The sequence below is a fragment of the Protopterus annectens genome, chromosome 1.part0 (genome assembly GCF_019279795.1).
Source record: "Protopterus annectens isolate FY-2018-M chromosome 1.part0, PAN1.0, whole genome shotgun sequence".
Classification (NCBI taxonomy): domain Eukaryota; kingdom Metazoa; phylum Chordata; order Ceratodontiformes; family Protopteridae; genus Protopterus; species Protopterus annectens.
Genome location: NC_056725.1, coordinates 1,541,968,417 through 1,541,991,770, shown reverse-complemented (window position 1 = coordinate 1,541,991,770; position 23,354 = coordinate 1,541,968,417).

Below are 23,354 nucleotides of genomic sequence, written 5' to 3'. Positions count from 1 at the left end.
CTGCAGTGGGTTTCCCACTGATATAGGTCTCCTTACTTCTTCAGTAGGAGAATGGTGATGGGTTCTGGGGTACTGTTCAGTGGGAGAATGGTGATTGGTTCTGGGGTACTGCAATGGGTTACCCACTGGTAAAGGTCTCTCTTCTTCTTTAGGAAGAGAGTGGTGATGGGATTTGAGGTACTGCAGTGGGTTACCCACTGATAACCATCTTGTTACCTATTCAGGAGCATAATGATGATGGGTTCTGCTGTACTGTAATGGGTTAACCACTGATACGGTCTCTATTTCTTCAGGAGAATTGTGATTGGTTCTTCGGTACTGCAGTGGGTTACCCATTGATAAAGATTCTTTATTTCTTCAGGAGGAGAATGATGGGTTTTGCGGTACTGCAGTGCGTTATCCACTGATCCAGGTCTCCTTACTTCTTCAGAGGGTAATGGTGATGGGTTCTGCGGTACTGCAGTGTGTTACCCAATGATACAGGTCTCCTTACTTCTTCAGGAGGAGAATGGTGATGGATTCTGTGGTACTGCGGTGGGTTACCCACTGATAATCAGTCTCCTTACTTCTTCGGGAGAAGAATGGTGGTGGATTCTATGGTAGTGTAGTGTGTTGCCCACTGATACAGGTCTCTCTGCTTCTCCAACAGATGAATGTTGATGGGTTCTGTGGTATTGCATTGTTACCCTCTGATAAAGGTCTCCTTATTTCTTCAGGAGGAGAATGGTGATTGGTTCTGCTGTACTGCAATGGGTTGGCCACTGATAAAGGTCTCTTTACTTCTTCAGGAGGAGACGGTGATGGGTTCTGACCTATTAAAGTGGGTTACCCACTGATAAAGGTGTTTCTACTTCTTCAGGAGGAGAATTGTGATGTGTTCTGTGGTACTGCAGTGGGTTACCCACTGATATCGGTCTCCCTACTTCTTCAAATGGAGAATGTTGGTGGGTTCTGTGGTACTAAAATGCATTACCCACTGATACAGGTCTGCTTACTTCAGCAGGAGAATGGTGATGGGTTCTGCTGTACTGCAGTGGGTTACCCACTGATATAGGTCATCTTACTTTTTCAGGAGAAGAATGTTGATGGGTCCTGTGGTACTGCGTTGTTGCCCACTGATAAAGGTTTCCTTACTTCTTCAGGAGGAGAATGGTGATGGGTACTCCAGTACTGCAATGGGTTACCCACTGATGTAGGTCTCCTTACTTGGAAATTGTGATAGGTTCTCCAGAACTGTGGTTTGTTACTGACTGATGTAGGTCGTCTCCTTCAGGAGGAGAATGCTGATGGGTTCTCAGGTACTGCAGTGAGTTAACCACTAATATAGGTCTCCTTCTTTCTTCAGGAGAAGATAATGAGTTCTGCAGTACTGCAGTGGGTTACCCACAGATATAGGTCTCTACTTCTTCAGGAGGAGAATGGTGATGGGTTCTGCGGTGGGTTACTCACTGATACCGGTCTCCTTACTTCATCAGGGAGAGAATGGTGATGGGTTCTGTGATACTGCAGTGCATTACCCTCTGAAACATGTCAACTTCTTCAGCAGGAGAATGGTGATGGGTTCTTTGGTACTGCAATGAGTTGTCCACTGGCATAGGTCTCCTTACTTCTTTAGGAGGAGAATGGCGATGGGTTCTGTGGTAGTGCAATGAGTTGTCCGCTGGCATAGGTCTCCTCACTTCTTTAGGAGGAGAATGGTGATGGGCTCTGTGGTACTGTCATGGGTTACCCACTGATCTAGGTCTCTCAACATCTTCAGGAGGAGAATTGTGATAGGTTCTGCTGTACTGCATTCGGTTACCCACTGATATTGGTCTCCTTCTTCAGGAGGAGAATGGTGGTGATTGCTATGGTATTACAATCTGTTACCCACGGATACAGGTCTCTTTACCTCTCCAGCAGGAGGACATTGATGGGTTCTGTGGTATTGCATTGTTACCAAATGATAAATGTCTCTTTACTTCTTCAGGTGGTGAATGGTGATGGGTTCTCTAGTACTGCAGTGGGTTTCCCACTGATAAAGGTCTCCTTATTTCTTCAGGAGAATTGTGACTGGTTTTCCGGTACTGCAGCAGGTTATCCACTGATAAAGGCTCCTTGTTTCTTCAGGTGGAGAATGGTGATGTGTTCTGTTATAGTGCATTTAGTTACCCACTGATATTGGTCTCCTTACTCCTTCAGGAGGAGAATGTTGATGGGATTTGTGGTACTGCATTGTTACCCACTGATAAATATTTCCTTACTTCTTCAGCAGAAGAATGGTGATGGGTTCTCGGGTACTGCAGTGGGTTACCCACTGATATAGGTCTCCTTAGTTCTTCAGGAGGAGAAGATGATGGGTACTGCAGTAGATTACCCACAGATATAGGTATCTCTGTTTCTTCAGGAGGAGAATGGTGATGGGTTCTCTGGAACTGCAGAGGGTTACGCACCGATACAGTTCTGCTTACTACTTCACGAGGAGAAGGTTGATAGGTTCTCCAGTACTCTAGTGGTTTACCCTCTGATATAGGTCTCCTCATTTCTTCAGGGGAAGAATGGTGATGGCTTCTGTGGGTACTGCCTTCTGTGGGTACTGCCTTCAGTGGGTTACCCACTGATACAGATCTCCTTACTTCAGCAGGAGAATGGTGATGGGTTCTGCTGTACTGCAATGTGTTACCCACTGATGCAGATATCCTTACTTCAGCAAGAGAATGGTGATGGGTTCTGCCATACTGCAGTGGGTTACCTGCTGATATATGTCTTCTTGCATCTTCAGGAGGAGAATGTTGATGGTTCTGCGGTACTGCAGTGGGTTACCCACTGACAATAGGTCTCCTTATTACTTCAGCAGGAGAATGGTTATGGGTTCTCCGGAACTGCAGAGGGTTACTGACTGATACAGGTCACCTTCTTCAGGAGGAGAATGGTGATGGGTTTGGCAGTATTGCCTACAATGGGTTACCCACCGATACAGGTCTCCTTACTTCTTCAGGAGGAGAATAGTGATGGGTTCTGCTGTACTGCGATGCGTTACCCACTGATGTAGATCTCCTTACTTCAGCAGGAGAATGGTGATGGGTTCTGCCATACTTCAGTGGGTTATTTGCTGATATAGGTCTTCTTGCCATCTTCAGGAGGAGAATGTTGATGGTTCTGCAGTAGTGTAGTGGGTTTCCCACTGACATAGGTCTCCTTACTACTTTAGGAGGAGAATGGTGATGGGTTCGGTGGTATTGCCTGCAATGAGTTACCCACTGATAAAGGTCTCCTTACTTCTTCAGGAGGAAAATGGTGATGTGTTTCCTGGAACTGCAGAGGGTTACCGACTGATGTAAGTCTCCTTCAGGAGGAGAATGGTGATGGGTTCTGCGGTACTGCAGTGGGTTACCCATTGATATAGGTCTCCTTACTTCTTCTGGAGGAGAATGCTAATGGGTTCTCCAGTACTGCAGGTAGTTACCCATTATTCTAGTTGTTCTTACTTCTTCTGGAGGTGAATGGTGATGGGTGTTGCGGTACTGCAGTCAGTTGCCCACTGATATAGGTCTCCAGAAGGAGAATGCTGATGGGTTTTGCGGTACTGCAGTGAATTAACCGCTGATAAAGGTCTCCTTTCTTCTTTGGGAGGAAAATGGTAATGGTTTCTCTGGTGCTGCAGGGGGTTACCCACTGATATAGGTTTCCTTACTTCTTTGGCAGGAAAATAGTTATGGGTTCTCCGGGGCTGCATTTGGGTACCCAATAATGTAGGTTTGCTTACTTCTTCAAGAGGAGAATAGTGATGGGTTCTTCGGTACTGCAGAGGGTTACCTGCTGATATACTTCTCCTTACTTCTTCAGAAGTAGAATTTTGATGGGTTCTGCAGAACTGTACAGGGTTGCTGACTGATACAGGTTTCATTCTTCAGGAAGAGAATGGTGATTGGTTCAGCGGTATTGCCTGAAATGGGTTACCCACTAATACAGATCTCCTTACTTCTTCAGGACGAGAATGATGATGGGTTCTGTGGTACTGTAGTGTGTTTTCCCACTGATATAGGTCTCCTTCAGGAGGAGAATGGTGATGGATTCTGATGTGCAGTGGGTTACCTACTGATATTGGTCTCCTTACTTTTTCAGAAGGAGAAGGGGGATGGGTTCTTCAGTACTGCCATAGGTTGCCCAGTGATATGTCTCCTTACTTGTTCAGGAGGAGAATGGTGATGCAGTCTCATCTATGCATCTGATGATAGGGACTCAAGACTGATACTTTCCTGAGACGAGATCTTAAAATGGAAGAAACTGACTGTAATTGCTTTATTACAACTTTTATAAATAAAACATACTTGTTTCCAAGAAGAGAGTTCTCCCATCATGACCACTTTACATTAAAGTTGTTGGCAGGAGATAATACATGTGCAAAGCAACTATGCTCCCAAATTTGCCTCCTCCTCCTACCAAATATTGTATCTGTCCCAGTTTTTATAAAAGCCTCTCGTTTGCCCAGCCATTCATTCTATCTTCCCATTCCAAGCATTTACAACCCTATTCTTGAAGTCCTATTTCCTCATACACTTGTAGAAATTAGAAACCTATCTTTTGATGGTTAGTTCTCCTCTTCCCTGTCTTTATTGTTTTGTGCTACCTTCTTGCATTCCTCTTCTAATATGTTAAATACCCATATCATATCCAGTAATCTCTCACAGGCACAAAATCTCCTTGTTCTATCTTCTGCCAGAGGGTAACTTGTAATCTGAGGATGATCGTTGTGTTTCACTCTTGCAGTCATTACTCTTGGGTTATCCTGCTGGCAGGCTACCCTCAGTCGGCCAGAATTCCAAAGTCTAGGTCCGGCGTCGGTTGCTGTCGCATCTTCCCTGACGTCAGTGTGCCAGGGGTATAAAAGATGCAGCCGACACCATTTTCTTCAGTCTTTCTTGCCGCGCGGTGCCCGAAGCAAAAGCAGTTCACAAGTGCCGGTTGGCCGACTCTGAGATTTTCAAATCCGAATTTCAGAACTGAAGTCTTCATTAAAGCTAAGTACCATGTTGGGGAAACTTTTTTCTTGCTCCAGACCGATGTCAGAAAAAGTTAACAATTTCTTGTGGGAAGCAAATACCTCATAAGGATTTTCACTCTTACTGTATTCCTTGCCTAGGCCCTCATCACAACGTTGCTAGCTGTCGGTTTTGTGCTAGATTTAACCAACGCACTATCAAGCATCAGTTTGATTTTGCATTTCATTACTTTGTCTGAAGATTTAATTATATAATACCGTCGGACCAGCCGACAACTGGAGTTTACAAAAAACGCAAGGACAAGGAAAAGGATGGGCATCTGAGGTCCAAAACCGACGGCGAAGCCTCTGCTAGGCCAGTTGCCGGTTCTCAGTGAGGCGCTTTCGCAGCCCCTGGCGCCTGCTACCTCAGAGCCACAGGCCACTTCCGACTCTCACGTGGAGCATCCTGGGACTCTGGAAACTCAAGGTATTGGACACTCTGAAATCATTCCCTCAGATGGGTCCGGAGCCGCTGAGCAGGCATTCGGCTTCTGAGGGTGTCTTCAGACCTACACAACTATATATTAAGCCAACTTCAGCTTCAAAGACTAAAGCAGCTCTTTAGACAAAGAAACAAGTATAGCATTCTCCTTCTCAGACTTCCATGCCTAAAAAACAGATGCTCAAAATGGCCGAAGACCTAATTAGTTTGATCAGGGGTTCCCATCCCCCTCCTGATAAAAGGCCTAGGCAAGAGACAGAGTATGATTCTTCTGATCAGGTTTCTATTTCCTCTGATTCCTCTGCTGAACAGGATTACTCCATGCTGCCCTATGAGGATTCTGATGCTGAAGAATCCATTCATTCAGCCTCTCCTCCTGAGGATTATTCTTTTGGGGAAACCCTGCATACCATGAGGGAGCATTTCAACTGGGAGAGCCAAGATTATTCTGAATCTAAGAAAAGGCTCAGAGACTTTCTGCTACTGTCCTGGATATTGTAGATGATGTATTTTCAGAGTCAGGCCTGTCCCCTGACTCTTTACCCCCTATACCTGCTAAGCCAGACAGGTAGTACAGTGTCCCAGATTCTCATAAATTCCTATATAAAAACCCCGTTGCTGACCCAGAAACTATATCTGAGTCCCAAAGGGGTTAAAGCTTCCACTGCAAAAAAAACCTGTCCCCTCTGATAGGGATTCTAGGGCTCTAGACAGATGGGGAAAAAAGTCTACACTTCTGCTACCCTGGCTGTAAGGGCTTTAAATTGTTAGTTTCATATGCTTAAATATCAGCAATATTTAATGTCACTGCTTAAACAGAAATTGTTGACAAATACTGAAGGTTCAGAGAACAAGGAATTGCAGGATTTATTGCATGCAGCTGAACAAGTGGGAAAGCATACTTTGCAGTGTGTTTATGATTCACTGGAGGCCTCTTGCAGGGCGGCTGTTACAGGTTCTGTTATTAGAAGGCATGGTTGGTTAAAGGAACAGAATCTGCCTGATCATGTTAAAGCAAAATTATTAGATGCACCATTACAGCATGATACTTTGTTTGGTACTAAAGCAGAAGAGGTGTTAAAAAAACGGAGGATAAAGCAAAATCCATGCAGACAGTCAAGGATTTCTTACAGGTACAGTCCCCCAGGTTTAGCAGGAACTGGCCCTCTAAAAATTGGTCCTTTCCAGTGTCAGACAGACCACAAAGAGGCAGATACAGGCGTCCCAGAGGCAGATCTCAGCCCCAAGGCTCATACAAGCCTAAACAATGGGGTGTTCCTACCTCCAAAAGTGGAGAAGACAAATCACAACCTTACAGGAAACAGTCCCAATGACTTTCCTCTACCAGATCCAGGCACTTTTCTTTTGGCAGGCCCCTTAGGGGGAAAACTAGCACTTTTTTCATCAAATTGGCAAATGGTTACCCAGGACAAATGGGTCCTGAACATAGTGTCCCGAGGCTACAAGTTCCATTTTCACACCCTACCAAGTTCAAAAGGTATGCCAGACCTGCCACACAATCAATGGGCAGAGGCACAAAAACAAATTACAGCCCTCATGGACATGAGGGCCATTCAGCAAGTACCACAACAAGAGCAGGGGCAAGGATTTTACTCCAGACTTTTTCTAGTACCCAGAAAGGACAAAACTTGGAGACCAATACTGGACCTGTCAATTTTAAATACATTTCTGGAAGTTCCAAAATTCAAGATGTTGACTCCACAACAGCTACTGCCCATGCTGGGCAAGAAGGCTTGGCTCGTAACTTTGGACCTAAAAGAGGCATACCTGCATGTCCCAATCAGACAATCTTGCAGAAGATACCTCAGATTCATAGCTGGCTCAATGCATTACCAATTCTCTGCACTGCCCTTTGGCTTATCTACTGTGCCCAGGGTCTTCACAAAATGCCTGGCACCAGTAATTGCATTTTGAAGACAAAAAGGAATTCAAATATATCCCTACTTGGACGACTGCTTAATTCAAGCAGAGAACAAAGACATTCTTCTGAAGCATCTGGCATTTGTAAAAAGATTACTAATTGGCCTAGGGTACACAGTAAACAAAAATAAATCAAAACTAGTGCCCTCTCAAGAGATAATATTCCTGGGTGCAAACTTAAATACAACTGCCCAGATGGCTTATCTCACACCAGACAAACAAAAGCATCTGACTACTTACTTCAAGAAATTGGCAACAAAAACCCACTTATCTGCAAGGAAAATCCTGCAGGCCTTGGGTTTCATGGCATCTTGCATTCTACTAATTCCATATGCCAGACTGCATATGAGGAAACTACAGTGGTACCTAAAAAGTGTTTGGACTCAGCATTGCCACATCCTAGAGACAGTAATTGCACTCATTCCCTGCCTACAACAGGAGTTTCGATGGTGGGCAGAAGCCTGTCACCACAACAACGGTCTGCCATTCAGTTTACCCACAGCCAGACAGACACTGACAATGGATGCATCAGATTATGCCTGGGGGGCCCATATGGCAGGAAAATGTATTCAGGGCACATGGCCTGAAAACCAGATGCATCTTCACATCAATCAAAAAGAGATGCTAGCTGTTCAAAATGCCCTGACAGCTTTCAAGGGCCTGCTTCATCCAGGACAGTTACTGATAAAGACAGACAACACTACGGTCATGTGGTACATAAATAAGCAGGGAGGTACACATTCCTACCCCCCCCCCTGCATACAAGCAATGACCTTATGGGACACAGCATTGGCTTTTCAAATTCACCTGCAAGCACAATTCCTGCCAGGAAAAACAAATACTCTGGCAGACGAACTAAGCAGAAACCTCATGGATCCCCATGAATGGAAACTGGATCCTCAAGTCTTCAGCATGATAATAAGAAAATGGGGATGCCCAGACATAGATATGTTTGCCTCCCCTCACAACTGCCAATTGCAGAGATTTTGCACAAGGCTTTTATCACAAGCAAGCATGGAAAGTGGACGCTGTATCCTTCAGCTGGAAAAATCTAACTATATATGCTTTTCCCCCACTGCCTCTCCTTACCAGGGTACTCCTAAAGATCAGACAAGAGAAGCCAAAAATGGTACTGATTGCACCAGACTGGCCACACCAGCACTGGTACCCAATCCTAAAGAGGTTGTCTCAAGGTCCAGCATGGATATTGCCTCAAACTTTTCACTTGCTGACCCAACAAAATAATCAGATCCTGCACAGCCAACTCAGGACCTTAAATTTGGCAGCATGGCGGATAATGTAGCCATTCAGAACACTCCTCTTTCAAAAGCTGTTATGGATGTTATCTTGGAGGCCAGGAGACCCAGCACCAGAAAATCTTATGCAGAAGAATGGAAGAGATTCTGTGCTTGGAACCAGGAACAAGGCATTGACATGTGCATACCAAATATCCATCAGATTTTACAATACCTAACTGAGATGCTGAACAAAGGCCTTTCCTTCTCATCAATTAAGATTCATGCCTCTGCCATTTCAGCCCATTTCAATACGGAACCACCTATTTTTTCGCATCCTTTAATAAGGCAGTACCTCAAAGGGGCCAAAACATTAGGCCTCCAAGGAGAGCACCAATCCCGGCCTGGGATCTCAATTATGTTTTGGAAAAACTCACACTGCCTCCTTTCGAGCCAGCATCAGAAGCAGATATAAAATTCTTATCCTGGAAAACAGCTCTGCTCCTAGCAATAACCTCTGCAAGGCGAGTCTCCGAGTTACAAGCACTCATGGTTGTGGAACCTTTCATCATTTTTCATCCAGACAGAGTTTCTCTGAGGACAAACCCTACATTTATCCTAAGGTGGTGTCCAGTGTGGCCCTTAACCAAACCATTCACTTGCCAACCTTTTATCCTAATCCACAGAACAGGGGTGAGAAAATTCTGCATCCTTTGGACATACACATGCAGTTACGCTTCTACTTGGACAGAACTAAAGCTTTCAGAAAGACTGAGCAACTTTTAGTGTCATATGCTGCAGGATCACAAGGAAAGGCGATCTCAAAACAAACTATTTCTAAATGTATAGGCCACTGCATCCATTTCTGCTATTTTCAACATGGCAAACCAGTGCCTAAGGGCATTAGGCCTCATTCCACCAGAGCAGCAACCACTTCAGCAGCCTTCCTCAGAGGAGTACCAACTAAAGATATCTTAGAGGCTGCAACGTGGAGTTCAGTGCACACCTTCACAAAGCACTACCACTTACCTCTTTACTCTAAGTCCAGAACAGGCTTTGCCACTGCAGTTCTGCAGGGCCTCATAGCCTCTCCTAATCCTATTTAGCCCAGCCACCCTTCCTCAGCTTTGGGATTCAACCCAAGAGTAATGACTGCAACAGTGAAACACGATGAACATAGTACAGTTGTGTACCTACCATAAATGTAGATGTTCGGGTGTATTCACTGTTGCAGTCCAGGTTACCCACCCACCACCCCCCTTTTCTTTGCTGGGACTTATCTGCACTTCTCTATCCTATACAACCTTTTTGGTGTATTTGCTTGTAGATGAAGAAAATGTTATTTTTGTACATGCATTTTTATTGGCATATTTTTCAGCCTACCAATTTGGGGGCACCTGACATCTGGGGCAAGAAAAACTGAAGAAATTGGCGTCTGCTGTGTCTTTTTTACCCCTGGCACACTGGCGTCAGTGAAGAGGTGATAGCAACTGACGCCGGACCTAGACTTTGGAATTCTGGCTGACTGAGGGTAGCCTGCCAGCAGGATAACCCAAGAGTAATGACGGCAACAGTGAATACACTCGAACATCTACATTTATGGTAGGTACACAACTGTACTTTGTTTTCATTTGATCTTCAACCTGTGGGGACACGAATCCAGTACAGATCCGACTTTGCCACATTTTCCAGCATCGAATCCAAGCTGCTCCCCAACCCATAATACCCCTGTCTCCCTCCTCCCTTCAGATCTCGTTTGCCACTCGTGTGAGACTGCAACGTGGATTGCAGCTCCAAGTTTCCTCAACATTAGACATTTTTTTCTGTGTGAGTAAATCTTTCCTTTCACCTTTTAAGCCTTTCTATCTGTGCCTATCTTTCCTTACCTACCCTATCCCTGTGTGTTGGCGCGTTGGTTTGTTCAAAAAAAAAAAAAAGAAAGAAAAGGTCCTCTCTCTCTCTCTCTCTCTCTTCCCACCTTCTCTCTCTTTCCTTCTAGTGTGTGAGAGTATATGTTTCCTTTATCCATGGCAGAGCCACCCAAGCCAGGCTTCAGGAAGTGGGTGTGTGGCCACAAGCTGTCCCCCTCTGATGGCCACATTCTGTGTGTTGTGTGCTTAGGAGTTCAGCACCTGGAGACCTCCTGTTCGATCTGTGTGTGTTTCAACCCCCATGCGCTGATGGACAGGAGGAACAAGTTAATTCTTAAGGGCCTCCTTCCTTCGGAGGCTGTTGCCCCCTCCAGTTCTTCCACTCTAGCTTCTGGCATTCAACCTTCCTCGAAGAAGTCCAGGGATGGGAAGAAGCGTCATCCCAAAGACCGGGACAGGCCTAAAAAGCTGTCCCTTGACCACCCATCTCTCGAGGAACCTCTGGCCAAGTCTCGGCCAGATCCAACACAAGGCTCACCTCGAGTGCAGTCTCCACATTTTCACAGGGCCATTCACTCCTTTCTGCCTCCCCTCAGCACCACTCCAAGCCGGGTCGGTGGCTTCTTCCATTCCATTCGGTCCACCCGTAGTCTTTCCAAAGACATCTGCAACAACTGGAAAGGCCACAGAAATACCTCACTAAAAGAATCACAGGCCTAAAGCAGATGTCCTATACGCTGACCGCCTTAAAAAACTCCAGCTATAGTCTGTCGCATATCTACTCAGAGGCGATGTCGGTTTAACATACAAGGCCATGTCAAACCCAGAGCTGTTGGACATGCTACACTTAAAGAAATCCCAATCCCTCAGAGCCACATGCTCCAGGGATCTGAACCTTGTCATCACAATAAACAAAACATGCTGGAGGGATAGGTTCCTGACCCAGAGGCTCCCCAGACTCTGGAATAGATTGCCCATACATGTCAAGCAGAGTGCCTCTTTGGCCCTCTTCAAAAGGAACATTGACGATTGGATGGGAGAAAGGAAATTCACCCCGGGGATCACATCAGTCGCCCTGCTAGACAGGGGTCCAGGGAAGTCAATAGTGTGGGAAGAAATAGCCAGGGAATTGTTATGGCTAGGCTTGTATAGGCCCTAGGGCTGATAGCCTAGTACCAACCTATGAACCATGGATGGGGAAACAGAAATTCATCCCTGGTTTGCCACCTGTGTCTCTAATGCAAACAGGTAACCTGTAAGTGGTTCATCTCCCAAGCCCATGCTTACACCTATCAAGGGTATCAGAACTTGTCAGAGATTTGAGATGCATGGCTAAACTTAAAAAGGCCCTTGTGGTCATTAGCCTAGTAAACACCTATGAACCTATGATGCAGAGGTTTATCCAGACCCGGATCCAGTTGGGAGTCTTGCCTGCCCCCTCCCCCTCTGGGGCTGGGAGCAATGCAGTCTTTCTTTCTCATTGCTCCTTCTCCGATCCGACCCCCGGATGTGAAGTTCTATCTCGTCGTTCATTCTTTACTGATTGGTTCGGAGCCGATCCCTCAGCTCAGAGTCGGCCAATTGCAAAGCTCAAGGTCTTCAAAAAGTCCCTATCCCATAATGCACCTACAGTTACCCCAGATCTCGTTTGCCGCTGCAATAAATCAGAGGTTCTGCATTAGCTGGGGCCAGTAAAACTGTTTTTTTCATTCTTTACTTAATTATATTGATATTTAGATAGTTTTAGATAGTTTTGAATAGTTTTATAAAGCTCTTATAGCTTTTTGGTGTGTTTACCTACATTATAGTCCCTTCCCATTTAGTGTGCTTAAAATACTAGTTGGCCTCTTGTTTTTAGGCCTATTTTTTTAAAAAAAATACTTTTTCTGATTATTACAGTGTATTTATTCAGTGACCTGTTGTCACAATGTATACTTAATAGATAGTTTATAGTTATTTGCTGTGGTTTTAGCCTTAACATTTTTTAGAAAAGGCTTGAATTGACAATTACTGTTAAAGTTTTGCAGTTGACAGTAATTTTTGTCAGATATAATTATTCCTTAGAAAATCTTAGATAAGGTTTGTTGCATCATATAGCAGCTGTCCTCTTTCATTGCATAGTCTGTGTATATTTTTCCTATTGTGTGTTTTAGACAGACCTTTTTCTGTCACTTTAGCATTAGTATTACTCTGTGTGTGTCTTAGCCTGTTTTATTTAAGGCTTTTGTGGATAATTACTGTTTAGAACTTTTTGTGGTGACAGTAATTTTCTCTCTGAGATTACAATGGCTGACTAAGAGAAGCATCCTAGGTCAGGTTTCAAAAAGTGCCCAAAGTGTGGCCAAAAGATGTCTGTAACTGACAGCCATGTAAATTGTGTGTACTGTCTAGGAGTCCTGCATTTGCAGGATAGCTGTTCTATATGCCATTCCTTCTCCTCCAGGGTCCTTCAGGAAAGGAAAAGAAAATTAATAGAAAGAGGTTTGTTGAAACCATCCTTCCAAGAAGCTTTGAGCAACCAAGATGGATCCAGCAAGTCCTCAAAGTCTTCTAAGACTTCTGAATCAAAGAAATAAAAAAAAATCTTCGTCTTCGGTTCCGCTGCCATCGGAACCGACAGTGTTTTCCTTTTGGAGCCGGTCCCCAGTCTTGGAACCGGTATCCGAAACTCCTCAGAGTCCATTATTACAGTCCGTACCACCTTCAGTGCACTCATCTCGGTCTTCTGTCAGTCTTTCTGATCTGGATGTGGATCATGCATTGCAGAAGCTGTTACTAGCACCGGCCTTGGCAAAAATTTTATCAGCTTCAACCCAAATAGCTTCGGAGCCAAAGACCCTTACACCAGCTCAAACTCTTCCTCCTCTGAGCCATGCTGGTCCTTCGGAGCCAGAGGGGTCTGACCTGTTGATTCTGGAACCCTCGGAGTCGACGCCTGCTCCAGTGTCTTTGGTTCCTTACACTCTGACATCCTCGGTGCTGAACGAGGACTCTAGGAGCCAACACTCTCTGGTTGAGTCTGGGGAGGATAGTCGGACAGACTTGGTTCCAACTCTGCCTGTCGGGGCTTTGGTGCAGATGAACTCTGCTCCTACCTCTGGTTCGGAGCCCACTGTTCCGGTGCCGGGGGTACCGGCGGTTTCCTCAGATCCGTCAGTTCCCTCACATCGGAGCAGAGGTGCTTTCGATGCCATGAGGTGAGTCATATCTCCTTTGACATCCTCAGTCTCAGGTCTGGCTTCCTCCTCCCCTAAAATGCTTGTCTGCTTCTTCCTCGCACATCCTGACCAAGCATAGAGACCCAGAGCGTCAGGAAGCCCCATTGGGTGGCCCTTCCTCTTCCATGACCTCACCAGAAGCTCCCACTGATGAGGTTCCCAGGAAGAGATTATGTAAGAGGAAACATCTAGACTCACCTCAGGAGTCTCTAACATCTGATACTGACTTGGATGAGTCAGAAGGGTCCCCACTGTCCCCCTCTGTAGATCTCATTCGCTGAGATACTTGCATTTCCTGAGGTAGAGGGGTGACTGGCAGTCCAAACATCCTACTGAGGATGAGTCAGTTCTCCTGAAGGCTTTCGGGTCTCAGCCCTCCACCTCTTGGGTGTCTCCGCCCTTCTATGAGCTGATGCAGTTGGTCTCACAAAGGGTGTGGGAGTCTCCGGATACTCTGGAGCCTGTCCCTAGGAGGCCTAATAAGTTCATTTCTGCCCCTCTTGACAAATCTTTCTTAACAAAAGGTGTGCCAGTTGATGCCATGGTGGTGGTGGCAGCCACCAAAAAGGAAATGTCTGAGACATCCTCGTCTATCCATCCACCTAACAGAGACTCCAGGATCATGGATAAATATGGGAAATGCATGTTTAGTTCAGCGACTTTTGCTCTTCGTTCGCTCAACTATTTAACCCATTTTACCAGGTTACAAAGAGATCTCCTTAAAGGGCTAGGAGATTCTCTTCAGGGTACAGTAGCTACAGGAGCCACCAACAAAGTTGCCGCCCAGCTTGCTACCCTCAGTTCTATAGTAAACGCATCCATGCGCCTCATTCCATATGCAGCTGATGGAACGAGAAGGGCAGCGGGTACAGGAGTTGCTCTTAGGAGACACTCCTGGATGCACTTGTGTTCCTTAGCGGAGCCCTTCAAGTCATCCTTCGTGAATACTCCCTTTGGCTCGTCCCTTTCTGGGCCTAAAGTGAAGGAAACCTTAACCAGGTGTGAGCAGGACGATCAGAGTCCATTTTTCCACCCCTACCAGACCCTACCCTAAGGGTCAAAGAGAAGGAAAAATTTGGTTCCGAAAAGCCCAAGGAGCCATTCAGGACACATGTGGTGAACCCCCCTCTAGAGGCAGAGGATGGGGCAATAATGGAAGACGCCGCCATCATGGCAGAGGGGGTCTGCAACACCAGGGCGACAGAGATCATTTCTCTGGGAAGGCCCTACCAGCGCTCCTGAAAGGAGGCACAACTGTCCTGCTCTGGAGACAGTTGGGGGTCGCTTATCTTTGTACCCAGACACCTGGCTCAAAATAAGACAGATGAGTACAAAGTATCATTTCCAGAGGATATGTCATCCCATTTGCCACACCCCCTTAACCCATAATAAAAATCCCAAACGTTCCACCCAGTTACAGGTAACAAGCAACAATAGAGGTCCAAACATTGCTAAGAAAAAGTCATCCAATCAGTCCCAGCAGACCAGACAGGATCCGGAACTTACTTGAGTCTTTTTAGTTCCAAAAAAGACAGGGGACTGAAGACCCATATTGGACCTCAGCAGACTAAACAAATCTGTAAAGAAAGAGAAGTTCTGGATGGTCACGCTTTAGTCTGTACTTCCCTTCTTAGGGAAAGACAATTGGATGTGCTCGATAGATCTCAAGGATGCGTTCTACCACATAAAAATGGCCAGGCCATCCAGGGATCATCTGCACTTCCGGCTGGGAGCCAATCATTACCAGTTTCTAGCCCTGCCCTTTGGCCTTACTACACCCCCCCCCCAGAGTGTTCACCAAATGCATGGCAGTGGTCACAGCTGACCTGAGGCGTTTAGGATTCCCGGTGTTTCTGTACCTAGGCAAGTGGCTCCTTACCATTGGCTCCTTACCGCCACCACCAGGCATCAACTCATTCAGGCCAGGGAGTCCACTCTGTCACTCTGCAATCAACTGGGAATTACAGTCAACTCAGAAAAATCTGCCTTGTCACCATCGCAGCATATAGTTTTTATCGGAGCAGAACTGGACACCACCACCACCACACTAAGGCTTCCAATAGAAAGAGTCTTTCTTCTTCGTCAGCAAGTCAGTTTTCTGATATCCAAAGACAAAGCACCAGCTTCAGAAGTTCTGAAATTGTTAGGCCTGATGGCAGCAGCAGTTCTAGCCATACCACTAGCTTGTATGCACATGCAGATACTACAATGGCAGTTGTTCACTCAATGGTCTTACCAAGAGCTTCCCATGTCTCACATGATAATGATCACAAATTCCTGCAAAAAGGATCTTCAGTGGTAGTTGACCTCACTTCATGTCATGATAGGATGCCCATTTGTGCTATCCCCTTCAGCGGCCACAGTAACCATGGATGCTTCCGTGATAGGGTGGGGGGTGCATTTTCAGGGAAAGACAGCCCAAGGTGCATGGACTGATCAAGAGACACATCTTCATATCAGTGTCCTAGAGATGAGAGCAGTACTTTTGGTGTTGCAGTACTTTCCGGACTCTCTTCCTCTGGGTACGATTGCGATTCCAACAGACAACATGTCAATGGTCTGGTATTTGAGCAAACAAGGAGGAACCAGGTCTTACTCCCTTTGTCTCAAGGCTCTCAGAGTATGGCAGTGGGCTTTTTCCACCCAGTGCTTTCTTTTGGCAACGCACATCCCAGGGAAATCCAACATGATAGCAGACAAGCTAAGCAGAGCAATTTTGTTGCCCCACAAGTGGTCCCTCAAGAAAGAAATAACGGAGAGGATATTCCACAGGTGGGGCCAACCTTGCTGCAACGTTTTTGCCAGTCTTATGAACACAAAATGCAGAAGCTACTTTGCCCTGATTCCCCGTCCAGGAGAAACCCCAGGGGATGCACTCGTACACGATTGGCCTCCGGGTCTCCTCTTTGCATTTCCACCAATCCCGTTGATACCCAAATTTCTACAGAAAGCAAAAACCCTGGGAAGGACCATCATTGTAATAGCCCCCTCATTGGCCTCATCAGATTTGGTTCCCCTTCCTTCGACTTCATTTTTTGGAGGAACCTTGGATTCTGGACCCAGTTCCAGACCTTCTGGCACACTCATCGGGGGAACTTCATCCCCCTCTGCAGTCCCTGAAGCTGACAGCTTGGCTACTCTAATTCCCATCATAGCCAGGTTCCATAACCTTTCCAATGAGACGAAGCAAATTATCTTATCCTCTCATAAATCTTATACGAGGAAGCTATATCTTAGCAAATAGAAAAAAATTCTATATGGGCCTCTAAAAACAATATTTTGATCCTTACCAAGCCCTAATGGCCTCCATTTTAGAGTTCTTGACTATGATTTTCAACAAAGGAGCTGCAGCAGCAACAGTTCGTGTTCAACTGGCTGCCATTTCTAATTTTCATCTTGGATTCGAAGGATTCAGTGTTATGTCACACAAGTTATCCAAAGCCTTTCTCAAAGGGACCTTTCATATTAGACCGCCTGTGAACTCTCCCTATTCTCCATGGAATCTAAATTTTTGCTTTCCTGCATAATTCTTCTGCCATTTGAACCAGCTTTCTCATGTGACCTCAAATTTTTGTCATGGAAAACCATCTTTTTAGTAGCAATTGCTTCTACCCGCAGAGTTTCAGAGCTTCAGGCTTTATCCGTCAAGCCTCCTTATTTGATATTCCATGCTGACAGTCTCTCACTTAGAACAAATCCCTCATTCTTGCCCAAAGTTTGCACTGAAACTAATCTCAACCAAATTGTTGATTTGCCAGTCTTCTTCCCCAGCCATTCAATTTATAGTACATGCTGCACAAACTTGATGTTCACAGCTCAGATTTTATTTGGATAGAACAAAATACTTCAGGAAATCAGACCTCGCTTTTTGTTTCATTTTCAGACTCCAGGAAGGGTAGACCAGTGGCTAAAACAACTATTTTTAAATGGTTATCTGATTTTATCACCTTTGCTTATTCAGCTGCTAACATGCCTTTACAGCATAAAATTAAGGCTCACTCAACCAGAGCTGTTTCTACATCCTCTGCCTTTTCTGCTAGACTTCCTATTGATAACATTTGCGCAGCAGCCACTTGGTGAAAACCTCATACCTTTATCACTCATTACAAAGTTGACATGGCCTCCAAGGACAGGGCCTCCTTTGGATCCACGGTCCTGAGAAATATACTCCCATGACCCACCCGAGGTTGATGGTGCTTGGGACGCTACCCATCAGTAAAGAATGAACGGCAAGATAGAACAACTTCACATAGAGAAGTTATGTACTTACCATAACGTTCCATGTGAGTTGTTCATCTCACCTTCATTTTTACGTCCCTCCCTCCTTACCCCCTCCTGAGATGTTAGATGACCAAGATTCTGGATCCATCCTCTTGGTTGCTCAATCCTTCTGTACCTTCTCTTGGGAGTGAAAGAATGACGTATGGTATTATTATACACAACCAACAAGATCTGAGGTAACTCTAGGTGCATCATCGGTTAGGGACTTGGCCTCCAGCTATTTGAAGACCTCAAGCTTTACAATTGGCCGACTCTGAGCCGAGGGATTGTCTCCGAACCCATCAGTAAAGAATGAAGATGAGATGCGCAATTCACATGGAACATTATGGTAATTACATAACTTCTTTTTTTAGCCGTTGGGTCTGAGGTTTCCTGGCACTGAGGGGTAGATGCCGGTGGTCCCAAGTACCTCACCGCTGGCCATTGTCCTGAGTGGCTCGGCTCTGACTCTTTTGGAGCCATCCAACTCTCAAAGCTGTGGTCTTGGCGCCGGATCCGAGGGGGTGGCATCAGCTTTGAAGTTTTCAGGTCTGTGCTTCCACTTGGAGTCTCTGCACCTAGAGGCTCGGATCTGGCTTCCCCCTTCTGCACAGGGGATGGTGGATCCGGTGTCCGTCTCCTCTGCTACCGGGACTCGTTTGTCCTGTGCTTCCAGTGTAGTGGATTGGGTTCTTTAGGCTCAATCAAGACCCTTGACACTGTCTTCCTTGGAGTCCATCCTGGCTGCCTCTCTTTCTGACCCAGAATCCGCCATCCTGTCCCCTCAGGGACTGCCTGTCACTCCGTTCCAGGGGGATTCCCCCCGGGAGCTTCCTGAGGTTTCCTAGTCCTCCCCAGAAACCCCCCCAAGGAGCTCCCTCAGAAGCATGCATGCAAAAGAAGGCACTTGGACTCCACACCGGAGTATCTCACAAAAGACACTGACTTGGAGAAAGGGGAGGGTTCCCCCTGATCACCGCCAGATGATGTCTCCTTTGGAGATGATATGGAAATCCTGCACCAGTGTGGGGGGGTGGTCTACCTAAAAACCCAACCCAGATGAGTCTGTGTTCCTGGAAGCATTTGGCACAGGACCCTCTAACTCTTGGATGTCCCCTCCCATGTATCCTTTTGTAGACCTAATTTCATCCATGGCATGGAAGGAGCCAGACACGATTGACCCTATCCCTAAGCACCCAGGCAAAGTTCTCAGCACTCCAACAGACAGGCAACAGTGGTCGAAAGGATCCCCAGTAGATGCCATGGTGGTTGTAGAAGCCACCAAATAATAGCTCGATCAGGAGATCTCTTCAGTCCATCCGCAGGACCAAGAGTCACAGATCATGGACTGTTTCTGGAAGCAAACTTGCTCCTCAGCCACATTTGCATTGTGTGCGCTGAATTACTTTACACATATCAGACTGCAGCAGGACCTGGTCAAAGATGTTGCTGAGTCTGCATCAGGGTCCATGTCTGCAGAGGAAAAGAAGGTGTTCTCCTCCTGTATGGCCACCCTTACTTCCATTTCCAATACTTCCATGAGGTTTATGTCACATGCAACTGAAGATGCCTCTAGGGTGGCCGGAACAGGCGTAATGTCTGACTCCAGCTTTGTGCTTTCTCTGAGCCCATCAAGGTGTCATTTACAAATGCCCGTATGACAGTTGCACCCTTTTTGGTAAGACCATTTGAGACACCTTGATCCAGAGCGAGTAAGACAGGAAAACCTTGTCTGTCATCGGGATTTGCTTCTCAACTCTGCAACTATCCTTTTCCAGGAATCTGTGTGGGTTGAAGTAGATACGTTTGCAGAAGTCTCAGGGTTTTCCCCTTGATGCTGAGGACTCGTCTTCCCACAGAGACAGAAGGGGTTATGAGAAATGCCACCCTCATGGCAGAGGGGGCCTGAGAAACCAAGGGTATTGCTATTCTTTCCCAGACAGAACCTTGCAGCAGCCCTGAAAGGTTGCCCGAATGCTTTTCTCTGGAGGCAGTGTCTTTCTCTGCCCCCATCAGCCTGGGAGTTGATCACAAACTATCATTAGATGTTGCAGAAAATATCCAGAGAATAATCAATCCCCTACTTTCAGCCCCCAGTCCCTCCCAACCATCTCCTGGACATCCCACCCACACAACAGGCACAGGCAGCAGTAGAATTTTCCAGGCTGCTCGAAAAATGAGTCATCCAGCCCATCCCTCATGACCAGTCTGGCTCAGGCATTTATTCCAGGTTCTTTTTAGTGCCAAAAGAAGAGGGACTTAAGACCCAGTCTGGGTCTTTCAACCCTAAACCTGTCAGTTGCCAAGACTAAGTTTTGGATGGTCACCCTACAATCCATTCTGTCCCTTCTGCAGACAAACGACTGGATGTGCTCGGTGGACTTCCAAGACATGTACTATCACATCAAGATGGACAGTCGCTCTTGCAGGTTCCTCTGCTTCTGGCTGGGAGCCAATCATTATCAGTTTAGAGCCCAGGGTGTTCACCAAAGTGATGGCAATAGTGGTGGCTCACCTGCAGCTACAGGGGTTCCAGGTCTTCCCCTACCTGGATGATTGGCTCCTTTCCTCTCTCTCCAGGCATCGACTGTGTCAAGCCAGGGATCTTCTCAAGACTGCTCACCATCTAGGCATAACCATACATCTCAACAGGTCCCAGTTGGAACCAGTGCAAGTTCTCGACTTCATTGGGGCTCGCTTAGATACAATTCAAAACAAGGTGTTTCTTACTCCGGCCAGACTGTTATCCCTCCAGCATCATGTTTCCTACATTGCTGAAGCCCAGTGTCCGCCTGTGGATTCAGTTCTTCGGGTATTTAGGTCCATGATGGCCACAATCACCCTTATTCCAATGGCTCGTCTTCATACGAGGGTCCTCCAATGTACTCTGATGGTTCAGTGGTCATTGCTAGACCCGACTCAAAAAAGAGGCCAGCACCAAAGAGTGAGGAAAAAAAATATATATATATATATTAATGTAATATATAAACCATGAATCAAACCGGTTTCAGCCCCAAGGCCTTCATCAGTGATACTCATAACATTTAAAAACTACTTAAATAGTATTCTGAGTACATTAATTAAGCAGATTAATCAGCATTTAAAGACATAGCACAGTACATAGAATCATATACATAACTTATACAAACCACCATTCAAAGATGGTCATTCAGGCCAGGGGAAAATAAACCCCCTAATTTAATTATCCAAGCTTTCTCATTATTCAATATACTGTGCCATCCCATTTTCCTAGGTCTGTCCCCCCAAATTTTATCTATGACAGTATAATGAAATTTGGCTGTTTTGTGATTTTGAACATGTTTATAAAGGGCATTTGTCAGATGCTGGTTTGTTATGTCACTGAAATGTTCAGACATATTCTGATCCTAAGCGGCCTGGATGTCTGTCCGACATAAAAGACGAAACAGGAGCAGGTGGCCAAATAGACCACCCAATCCGTCACACAATTATCAAAACATTTAACCTGGTAAATCTTACTAGTATTCCTACTAGAAAATTCCTTGGTTTTAAGCATGTGTGTACAGAATGAGCAGTGCCCACAGGGAAAGGGCCCCATCAATTTGTCCCCAGTTAATGTAGTTTGTTGACCAAAAGCAAACTTCTTAAATCCAGATTTGAAATGACTGAGGTATGACCCCAATTTACGGCCCCTACAATAGGAAAATAAACACTTTGGTGGTAATATCCCAGCTAATTCTTGGTTCGCCAAAAGGATGTTCCAATTGTTTTTGATAACATTTATAGTTGCATTAATGTTTCTACCATATGTAGTCACAAACGTAATTGTGTCCTGTTCTGTGCCCGATCTTACCCTGTATTCCAATAATTTAGCTCTATCCTGATCCTGAGCCCAGTTACTGGCTATCATGATATACCCTGGCTTGTATCCACGATTTCGAAACCTTTTTACGAGGTCCTGTTGATGGTGTGCATAGGTACCTTGATCCGAACAAATTCTCCTAACTCTCAAAAATTGAGATTTGGGTATGTTTCTGATAGTATGAAGGGGATGTAAACTAACAGCCTCCAATAAACTATTGTATTGGAGGTATTTACAAAACACTTGAGTGGACAATGTATGATCAGAATTGCGTGTTATTCGGACATTCAAAAATTGGATGATCTGATCATGCATGTTGAGTGTAAATTCCATCCCCATTTGTTCTCATTTAGATATTGGACAAACTCTAGTAAGTATGTAACATCACCCCACCAGATCAACCAACAGTCGTCAAGGTACCTATGCCAAATGTCCATCTCCCCTAAATAAATATATGATGGATCATAAATAAGAATCTCCTCTAGGTACCCCATAAAAAGGTCCGCATAAATGGGGGCAAAAGAGGCCCCCATCGCAGTTCCTTGTGTTTGCCAGAAACAGTCAGTTTGAAAATAGAACACATTTTTGGTTACTATGTGTTCAGCCATGCAAATTAACAGGGTGTTGAAGCCAGGTGGATAGATGTCTGCCTTGGCAAGCCAATATTTTAATGCTTCCAGTCCAGCCCAATGGGGGATATTAGTATGAAGAGCGGTAACATCTAACATGCACATCATCCAACCCGGCTCCAACTGTGAGTCAGACAGAATCTTGAGGACTTCAGTGGTGTCTTTCAATCTAGCACGAACTGTCTTTAATAGAGGCTGTAAATATTGTGTAAGATATACTGAAAGGGGTTCAGTCAATGAACCCCTACCAGATACTATAGGTCTGCCTGGTGGTTTCTCCAAACATTTATGAATTTTGGGTAGCAAATATAAAATCTGCTTCTGGGGATCATCCACCACCAATTGTTTTGTTCCCTCATCAATAATACCCTCTTCAACACCTAGTTCTAAAAAAGAATCTATTTCTCTTTTGAACTGCGCATAGTTGGGTCAAGTAGCATAGATATACAGTATCTGGAATCATGTAACTGTCTATAGGCCTCATTCAAATAATATTGAAAGACCATGACTATCACCACTCCTCTTTTGTCCGCAAATGTAATAATAATAGATTTATTTTTCAAATTTGTCAAAGCTTCTTGTTCCCTCAGATAAGTTGTGACCTAACATATGGGAATCATTTAATTTAAAATGCAGATCTTTGAGACAAGATTCAAGAAACACAGACACAAATTTATCCATAGGAGGTTGAAAATTGGATTTCTGAAACCGAAAATCCCTACTTGTCCGACTGTTATCTTGTCCACCAAAAAATTATTTTAAATTCAGCAGACGGCAAAATGCCAATACATCATTGACTACAGAGTCTTCATTCACAAAGAAGCCAGGAACATATGATGGTCCTTTATTCAATAACTTATTTCTACATCAATCAGGTTAACAGAGGAGATGTTG